At 41.0% G+C, this 10,903-nt stretch overlaps 1 long non-coding RNA gene across 1 annotated transcript in view; it reads left to right on the top strand.

Annotated features, from left to right (window-relative positions):
* Positions 1–10,201, top strand: part of LOC133137351 (uncharacterized) — a 33,045-nt gene extending 22,844 nt beyond the window's left edge. The window contains exon 3 of the long non-coding RNA XR_009709595.1: positions 9,269–10,201. This is a non-coding gene — a long non-coding RNA (uncharacterized LOC133137351). The remainder of the gene's footprint in view (positions 1–9,268) is intronic.
* The last annotated feature ends 702 nt before the right edge of the window (positions 10,202–10,903 follow it).

Here is a 10,903-nt window from a genome sequence, read left to right on the forward strand (position 1 = left end):
AAGGGATGGGCCTAGAGGGGGGGAAGGGCACAGTGAGGGGGGCGGTGGTTGTAAAGGATCTGCGGATGACTGTGACCTTCTCATCGAAGAAATCAGCAAAGTCATCAGCATGTTTATGTTTTAATAATTTGTTTCTGATGTTTTCCCCAGTTTCTCCCAATTTGGTTACCAATTGGACCCTATCTATTCCAATTCCCCATGCTAACTACTTCGGATACACCATCTATGTCCTCATCCCTAGGCAGCCCAGTTATAGTGATCCGTAGAATGGTGGATCCAAGCTTCTCCAAGCTGCATCGTTCCAGCCTGTGACCGTGATTCTGAGGCGATCAGTTCATATGGCGATCCTACTAACCCTGCTGAGTCCCTCCCTCCGCCCTTGGAGGGCCAATTATGCCACTTCCACGTGAATCCTCGGTGTGCAACTTGATCGAACTGATGCCTGCATCAAGGTCCAACACCTTCGCCATGCACCAACGAGGCTCCTGTTCATGTTTTTGTACCCATTACCTGAATTTGGCTTTTCCCATGCTGACCGATGACAAATTGATTTTTCTTTGCTTGTTACCCCATTTCCATTCTCAAGTGAAACTGCAAGTGATTCTCTTAGTTTGGTTTGGTTTCATCTTGGGGTCACCAAGCCTCCGAAACAACCATAAAATGGCACCTTTGGAAGGGTGGCAGGAAGACAGCTCTTACTGAGCACAGTAAACAAAACAAAGCATCTCGAGTTTGCCAGACCTCATTGGAATTGTGACTGGAAGAAGGTGCTATAGTCAGATGAAACCAAAATGTTAAGTTTTGGCCATATACACCATCAACATGTTTGGTGACAAAAGAGGCTGATCTTCGTCTCATCTGTCCCTAACACTTTGTTCCAGAACTCTACAGGTTTTTGAATGTACATTTTTGCAAACTGTAGCCTGGCCATTCCATTACTGCCTGCTGCTATTTTCCTCACTTCTTTCTTGGTCATGTCAAGAGACTGGCTGCCGACAGGGAGGACGTGACCCGTTATAAACACACAGTCATGTGCTTCAAAAAAGCTATGGTACAGAGCTAATTTATGGACATAAATGATCCAGGATTAAAAATGCCTGAGTTATTTGTAAGGATGCGGTCACAATTTTGTGGACATGGACATTATTATAGCTAGAGATAAGGTAGTACATTTTGTCAATTTAGCCTTTTTCTGGTGTGGATTCTTGTAATTTAGTTATTCACTTTTTTTTTTTCCCGGATTTTTCCCTTTTTCTCCCAATTTGGTAGCCAATTGTACCTCGTCTGATTCAATTGGAGGTAGTAGTATTAGATGCACCGCCCGCACCCCGTCCCTTGGCGGCCCCTTGTTCTGTGACTCATGTGAGTGATTGCCATCGGCTTGATTTGTTTATTGAAGTTCTTTGCTGTAATGTTGCAGTGGATTTTCTATATTGCTGTAATTTTAATGTAGCTTGCTTGTTATGCCCTACTAATTTTTATGATCAGATTACCTACGATCTGAAGTTGTCTGACCACATTTTCATGTGTGAGGACGTCTGAAAATGCCTAGCCATTCTTTGCCTACGTTTAACTACCTAACGCCTCCGTTTCTGGTAAGTTAATCTAACAGTTGGTCTACAATAGCGTTAAACGCTTATTGTGGTGGACCCTGTTTGGCTTATTGCTGTTGTTGCTACATGCATGTATAGCACAGAATTCCATTTTAGATATAGTATCTGCTGTAGCTAGCTAGCAATCTAAACTGGTGGTATTTAACAAAGCAGGATTACTGCGCTGCATAAACCCATAATGCCCCAAACATTTCAAAGCATTAATGGTGGCACTTCTTATGGAGTGAGCTTTCTTCCTGGGTCAGACTTACTGCATTGTTAAAGAAATCAGTCGTACTTTTAATACAGTGTTTTAATGATCATGTCAATTCATACTTTTTTAGCTTCTGAATTGAAATAAGCCTGTGTATTGTAACCTGAGTGGTTGGTAGCCTAGCCGGCTAGTTTAGGCTGACTGTATTGTATTGTGGGTGATGGATAGACGTCACCCGATGGCAAGGTATGGGGCAGTTTTGTTCCGAAGTTACTTATTTTGAAATGTACCGATAATCCATGCAAGCCCTGTGTATTGAATGCGGTGTATTGCCTACATTGTCTCTGTGTGCGGTCGCTGGTCACACAAGTGTTTGTAATTTACGTTATCTTATTTGAGTGATTTTTATCTGCATTATATTATGTAACAAACAGTGATGTGTTGCTTAAGAGAATACTTCAGACGGGTGCGTGGGGGTTGGACCCAAAATGCACGACTCAGAAACAATGAGTAGATAAAGTCCCGTCAGGGCTTTATTCGGGACGAATCCCAGGAGAGTGGTCAACACAAGCAAAGTCCATACACGAAGATCCAGCCAAAGAAACAATAAACAAACAAAAAGCACGGTGCCGAGGGAAGAGGCAAACTCGTCGTGCAGGGAGGTCTGGTAGCAGGAAAGCTGTCAGCGGGGCTGAAGTACAGGCGGATGACAGGCAGGGTCGTAGTCGTGGGCGATGCGGAAGTCGAAACCATAAAACAAACAGCGAGGCAAAAGTACAAAATCGGTAGGCGAGGACGTGGTCAAAAACAAACGATGGTCAACAAAACAGAAATCAATAATCAATGGTCGGTAAAACAGGCTTGGATCGTAACATGTAATCAATAAAGTAAATGCTCAAGAGTTGCGTTGATAACAAGAGGCAGACAATTTCGCGAAGAACAGTTGCGCGACTGGGCTATAAATGCGGGTGTAGACAGGTGTAGACAATTAGTTTAGAGAGCAGAAAGGAAATGAAAAACAGGTGCGATGGATGACGTGTTTAACAAGGTAATTAGTAATCGTTAGTAATAAACCTATCCTGCCCTAGCATTAGTAAATGACATGCACAAGAAACGTAAGGTAACATGAACACATAATTAGTTTGTTAGTTCTACCCAATTCTGACCTAGCGTTAGTAGTTTTAGTAAATAGACAAATGGAAACCATTAGGGTGTGAATGACAGAAAGAGAGAGAGAGAAAAGATGGAACGCAAGGTTTGCGGAAAGACATGTAAGAGTGTTTGTTTAAACAGTAACCAGTCTACGTAACAATAAACATGAATCAAAACATAACACAAAACGAAACTAAGATGATAACCACTCAACATAACAAGGTAATATAATCGTAATGAAACATAACTAGACATGACGAGAAAATAAATCGTAACAAGAAATAAACTAAACAACATGACGAACCTAGACTAACATAATACATGATAAGACAATACGTGACTAAGACAAAATGAATAAACATAAAACATGGCAAGACAGACCTGAAACGTGACAATACTGCTAGGAAAACCTGGGTGCGTGTCTAAAGAGGCAAGTGTGACAACAACACGGATAGTGGTTATATTTATATATGAACGGGAAGGCGGCTCAGACAAAAGTGTTCCTTGTAAAATTGTTCATGCACATACACACATCGTTTTATATGGACAGTTTCGGTTTTTAATTAATGTTAAGATTAACCAGATAAAGATTTAACAGAGATTTACCTGCATAACAGAGTGCAAAACTGTAGTAGTTGTGCTTCAGGTGAAAGTCTTGGTTTCAATGTACTGCAAATCACAATGCCGTAGGGGGATTGTTTAAACTACACCGCTTCCGGATTATGTCACGCCCACTTTCAAGTACGAGTAACGAGTAACAGATATTTAATTGGTTTACTCGTATACGGAAATGATCATACTGGTCCTCTGTAGTCTACCAGGTCATTTGTCATTGCTGAGCTCAGCAGTGCATTCCTGCACTTAATTCTTTGGTTAAGTTTCTGATTCTGATTTTCCAGGCTAACGATGACCTGCTTTACTGACATTGACACTTCTTTGACACTTCGCGTTTGCTAGCTTTTATGCATGAACTAATGATGGGGATATCGGGGATAAAACAACCTTCCGGATGACAGTCATGTACCTTACCCTGTACAGGCTGCCCCCTCGTATAACATGTATAACAAAGACTATGATTCGAACACTGTTCACCCAATATGGATGTAAAAACCCTCCAATGAAAGCTAAACACAGTGGTCACATTAGCCAGTGGAATATTGTATGTTTTGAACAGGGCTCTTCCAAAATCTGCCTTTTACATTAACTCACTTTTGATGAAAATGGGCTTATCACAGAGGAAGAAAGTAATCAGCAATCCAAATACAACTTTAAAAGTCCAACAGTGACACACATGAGTAAACTGTTATTTCAAGACGGCACCCAATCATATTATGATTACAGCAAGTGTAGGAACCACATTTCCCACAATCACACAGGACAATTCCGCAACGTCCACCCCACATGATGTCTCGCTCGGTTCAGCCAATCCCGGAACAGCGGGAGCAATAAACTTTCCCCGTATAAGAGCAAGGCATGCTCTCAGGAAAGCCCCTTCTATTCACTTGCTTTTTCGATGCTCGTTTCTTCACCTCATCTGCCCCGATACTCGAACAGAGGCTGAATTCTACTCAGTGGACTACCAGGCCTACGGACACACCTACCTTGCGGTACCTTAGTGGCCTAAAGCGAGTGGAAACTGGTGTATTCAGTTTACCCCTGCAAAGCACAGCACAGCAACTAACTTTTACACATGGAAAAATAATCAGCGGACATTTTCAGCAACCGAACAGAGCAGACGACAACGCATGGCTAAGACGGGAACACAGGAACAGGACATCATTCACATTACCATCGCAGCTTCTACAAGGACAGCACGTAAGACAACAAACATTCAGGCATGGCCAGTGTTTAGTTTAGTCTTAACTGATATTGTGAATCAGTGTTTCTATATTTGTTGTCTTATCATTTGAATGCATTTTGTTAGCTATATATATATATATGTGTGTGTGAATTGATTCACCGTCTTTCTTGTTTGTAATTATAGAGTAAAACTACACAAGTAGTCTCTCTTTCCCCTGCTAACACTTTTACCTTTCCTTTGTTCAAGGGACACGCGCATGCACGCATGCACGCGCACGCACATACACACACACACACACACACACATCCTAACATACCTTACCCAACTAACCTCCCGTTAGTCCAACCCTATATCTGTTCTGTGTTTGTACGTCTGTTTAATAAATATATTTTATTAAACCCGGCGTCTGTTTTGGCATCATATAGACATGAGAGCCGAGGTAATTGGCGCCCCGGTTTCGTAGGGAGTAAAATCCCTACGTTATGTGGCGGCCTGTGCGAGGACCTTACACAGGTATTGCGGACAAGAAAGAATTAAAAAGCTAGATTTATTTTAGTGTACCATTGACAACTTGTTGTGAAGGAGGTAATTTGGAATACACATATTAATATTACAGAGGGCAACCTTACTGCAATAATACTACCCTCGTTTTTACCAGGTGCAGTAACTTTTTTGAGAATACAAAGATGATACTCACAGAAAATAATTCAAATGCATTATCTTAAAAAGCAACCGATGGCTCAAGATCTCAATCTCTGTTGTAGACAATGACCCAAACATGAAGACCTTGGAATCCCAGCATTTATAGAACGCAGTACATTTATTTTGGCTCTATTTGTCTGTGTGAAATCTGCGTTAACACAACCTCTGAAAACGTCTGTACTTTAACTACATTGTTTTATTTCAACTGTTTGTTTGCTGGAGCGAAAACAACAAAAAATGTGTCAGTGTCCAAATGCTTACAGACTGCACTGTACATTTTACGACATTTAAGACAAGCAAATTAAACTGATGAGAAATAAAATACAATATTTTGGTATTTTCATTATTATTTAACCAATATGATACATATTTGAACAGTATTCATTTGGGGACTTTGGCTAAATTCCTTGGAGAGAGTATATGTGATAACTGAAAACGGAATGTAACATTCAATATGGGAGAGTTTAGGGACACAAGTAGTATGCCCTGTCAAAATAACCCCCATTGAAGCTAAGCCCCTCTTCTTTACGGTACAACTTTGTTGATTAGTGGCAGATAGATTCTCCAGTCAAAGACTGCTGCTTAATCGAGAGTGGACCACTGAAAATATTCAGTGGATCTATACATTTATCAATTGTTATGCACGGCACTGAGGACCCAGATGCAGACCAGGGGATAATCCAAAAACGTTGTCATTTATTCCGAGTTCAAGAGCCAAGAGATCTAAGACAATGCCAAAAACAGAAAGCAAAAGAATAGTCAAGTAAACAGGCAAAAAGGTCAAAAATCCAATAAATCAAAGGGCGAAAGTACAAAAGGGCGAAGGCAAAAATATACAAAGATACTAAAACAAAGCAGATAATCAAAAACCAGGAAAGCAGATGGGCAAACAAAACGAGAGGGCAAGGCAAGCTCGAAAATCAAAGTCAAAGGGGCATCCTCAGGAATCTCACAATATAGGCGTACAAGTAATTTGGCTCTATAAATGATCAACGTTCTGACAATGGGTGAAACGGAGACTGAGCTTTAAATATATGAGAGTAGGTGACAATCTAGGCAGGGCTGGGGAGAAGGTGGGCTAAACAAATAGACAACAGGTGGGGAAACATAATAGGGTAATAATATCATAACAGGAGGGAGACGAAAACGCGGACTGGATGTACGTAACCAAACATGTAAAACATACGGCTCCGGATTAGGGAGTAGACATTTGCATAGATTGAAGATGTAGTGATAGTCAGAGACAGGTGGGAACACTTCGCTGAAACTAAGCGAGTAATCAGGGATAGCATAGGGAGGCGGAGTTATACAACAGTGCAGAAACACTAAGAGATTGCGTTAGTGAATTTGTTACTTGAATACTCCTAACTACCCAATAAAAGTGACTGTTAGTTAGTTAGACAGACAGTAAGTGTATTAATCGGATTAGTACTGTACAATATCTAGATTAGTAGTAGTTAGTAAGAATAGTGCTTTACAACATTTAACTACCAAGAGAAGCAGGAAGTAAGAATTGCGAGGTTGGAAGGAATGTTGAAAACCCGAAACTACCGTAAACACCTGAATAGTGGGACAAGCAGACAGGGGAGTAACTCGGCTGGTAAACATTCAGACGCAGACATAACGGGATAACAAATGAGAAACTGTAATGGAAAACAATAACCAAGGATGTATGAAAATGAATAAATAACAAGAATAAACATTAATACAAACAGGACAGATACAGAAATATTACAATCAATAGTCTTACACAATATTTATGGTTTATAGACTGTATAAACTTAACTCATGGGTACAAGGTCACAGATTTCACAGCTGTTACAATATGTTCACAAGACTCTACAGCTTGTGTTCACTTGCTAGAGAGAACCTCCCTGCTGAAAAGGCAGCTCAATCTCGGCTAGTTGACCAGTTCAGACCAGCTCTCAGCTCAACATGGTTTAGCTGGTTCACCCGCTCAGACCAGCGCCCAGCTTGACATGGTTTAACCAGCTCAAGCTATGTTTTGAAACAGCTCATACCCAGCTTGACCAGCTTACGGCCAGTATGACCAGCTCAATTTTCTAGCTGGTCAAGCTGGTATAGTTGGATTTTACAGCAGGGCTATTATACTTTCCTTGTTAAAGTAACTATTGTATTTCATTATCTTAATACTAAAAATATCAACACACACAGAATGCTTTCCATTCATTAAACATTTCAAGTCATGGTCAATGTTTACCGTAGAATAATTTGTGTTAATAAACTGCTTTTTGTTTTTGTTTTTGTCTAGGGGATTCAAAGCTTAGAGGTCCAGCCTTTGGAACTGTAGTTGTAGCAGACAAGTGACCGTGTTCTCACTTAAAACTGTTCACTGGTCTGTCCAAGTAACAATTTTCTTTCTTGATTTTTTTATCTGTAAATAAATACCCTGTCTAATTTCACAAAGCACAGCACACAAGGAAAAGCTTTGCAGAGTACATCATGTAAAAATGTGGAATGATGACAAAATTGAAGAGGTAATTCCACAGATGAGCAAGAATCAAAAAGCAAAAAGTCAAAACAAAAACAGAAAAAATCAGTACTTTCAATGTCTGAAAAAGGAGACAATTTCACATGTAAGAATTTAGATTGTCAAATATGTGCAATTTGTCAGATTGTTAAAAGTTCTCACTGGGGTAGTATACACTATGATGAAGGTCAGTTCTGGAAGTCTATATAGTTTTAATTAGCCTCCATAGATCCTGATCCAAGAAGGGCTGTTCAGGTACATACGAAATCAAGGTTCTCCCTTGCAAATTAATAAGCCTAGGAGCAGAAAGGTTTCATAATTGAATGTCTTTTGGGTACATTTGAAAATCCGCCCTCTTTTCTAATTACTGCTGTCTGGATCTATGCAGTTGCTATATTTAGCCATATTTTTCGCACATTCAAATTCCCTTCAACCCACCCACAGAGTGCACATATTTCTAGATAAGTGTAAAGAAAATTTGACAACAGTGACTGTTATGACGTTTCCATGGTAATGGCAAAATTTTCTGCAGCACTTTTCAACAGAGCAGCATATGCCTTATTTAGACTTTTTTTTTTGTTGTAAAATACACATTTGTATGTAATGTATGTATGTATTACCTTTTCTTTTTGACAGTAATGAGGAAAGGCCATCACAGCCATGCAGGCGCTTTAGAAGAAATGCTCAATTCAGTCTCATCACTCTCTTGGTCATAAAATGATCATCAAGGTTGCCACATTACTTTTTTTGCCTTCTGAACCAACCGGTCAATATTTATTTTCTTATACGTTGGCTTGGATAAATACTCAATTGTAATTGGTCCGGGTATTTCTGTATAGGCACAGTCATTCAGGTTCTTTGCCTCAGTGCAAAATCACTACGCAAAAACTTAAAATCACAGCTATTTTCTAAATCCCAGAAAGCGAATGTGTGCCTTACAGCACTGAAAACAGGTTGAAAAACCAGGATTTGCACTTTTATTTAATTGCCAAGAAGAGGATGGGCCAGCAGCTAACAACGGCTAACAACGGCTAACAACGTCTAACAACAGCTAACACCATTAGCCTATAAAATGTAATCGTGAACACCGCTTCTGCAACTTGAAAAATGTTAAACCGAAAGATTATGATCAACTAGGTACTCTGGTTAGTTAGACTAGCTAGCTAGTCTACTGTTCATGGTTATGAATCATAATGTAGTTGAAGTGGGATTTCATAAGATAGAAGAACTACTGCCTGGTATTTGTTCTTCCTTTTTTTTTATCGAAAACAATTCAACAAGCTGATTGTAATGAACTCTCTTCTTTCTTTGCCTAGAAATCTGCTAGACCCCCACCAGTCAGGCTTCAGACCTGGCCACTTGACAGAGACCGCACCCCTCTCCGTCAGTGAATCATTTCTTGCGACAGGAGCCACCTCCCTCTCCTTTGTCCTGATTCTTCTAGACCTCTCTGCTGCCTTCAACACTGGATCACTCCATCCTCCTGTCCTCCCTGTCAGCAACAGGGATCAATGGGTCGCTCCTTCCAGGTTGCATGGGCTGGTACAGTATCGATACCTCGGCCCAATGTCTCAGGAGTTCCCCAGGGCTCAGTCCTTGGCCCACTTCTTCTCTTCCTTCAGACTAAATCCCTTGGCCCTGTTATTACTGCTCATCGTTTGTCTTACCACTGCTATACTGATGATGATGACTGATGACAACTCTTTTTCTCCTTCTCACAATCTGACACACAGGTTTCAGCCCATATCTCTGCTTGCCTTGAGTGACATCTAGAGCTAGATGGACAACCACCATCTTGAGCTCAATCCAGATAAGACAGAAATCACCTTCATTCCTGCTCCCCTTCTTGATTTCTCCATTTCCTTAGGGGACATCTTGGTGACGCAAACGCCCTGTGCAAGGAACCTCGGAGTGGTGAAGAACAACAAACTGTCCCTCTCCTCAAACATCACGGCGGTGACCTGGTCATTAAGATTCTTCCTATAAAACATCTGGAGAATCTGTTCCTGTCTCACCTCATACTCGACCCAGCTCCTGGTCCAAACAATGGTTTTGTCCCACCTGGACTACTGCAACTCTCTCTTGGCTGGCCTTCCAGGATCTGCAATCAGACCTCTCCAACTCATCCAGAATGCAGCAGCTTGTCTGGTTTCAACCTTTCCAGACACCCCTACACCCCCATTTTCACTTCCCTCCATTCATGGCTCACATCAAATTCAAAACCCACGTCAACACATCAAGCTGCACCACTCCCCACCCCCCATACCTCCCTGTAATCTATAATTGATTGGTATTTGTTGTTTTTCAGTTCTCAATAGTGTGTCACTACTTGTAATAACTTTGCTAGGATGTTTTTTTTTTTTTTGCTACTTTCATTCAGATATGTAAGCTGTTTATTGTTACTACATAAGTGTAATCATTCTATCGGCATTAAGAAAAAAACGTTTTTCAATACATTCTACTGCCAGATTAATTCCTCATCTTTGTTGTAGCATTTGAAATTGTGTTTCCCTCTAGGGTCTTTCAGTGCACTTGTCCCTGGTTATGGGTATGCACTTTGCACTTTAGCATCTGCCAAATGCTAATAATGTAATGTAATGTAATGTTAGGGAGTGATACCCTTGAGACGGGTGCGTGGGGGGTTGGACCCAAAATGCACGACTCAGAAACGGGTGTAATAAAGTCCTGTCAGGGCTTTATTTGGGGAATATCCAGAGAGCATAGCCAAAAAACAAGCAATGGTAGTACACGTAAAATCCAGCCAAAACCAAAGTGCAGTACTGAGGGAGAAGGCAGTCTCGTAATCGGTACACCATGCGAAAAGTCTGGTAGCCAGGAAAGCTGTCAGCGGGGCAGAAGTACAGGCGGACGGTAGGCAGGCTCAGGGTCGATGACGGCGCAAGAGTCAAGACCGAAGTCTGCTCCGCGGGGCAAAGGCACAAAGACAGCAG

Source organism: Conger conger, chromosome 9 (genome assembly GCF_963514075.1).
Source record: "Conger conger chromosome 9, fConCon1.1, whole genome shotgun sequence".
Lineage (NCBI taxonomy): Eukaryota > Metazoa > Chordata > Actinopteri > Anguilliformes > Congridae > Conger > Conger conger.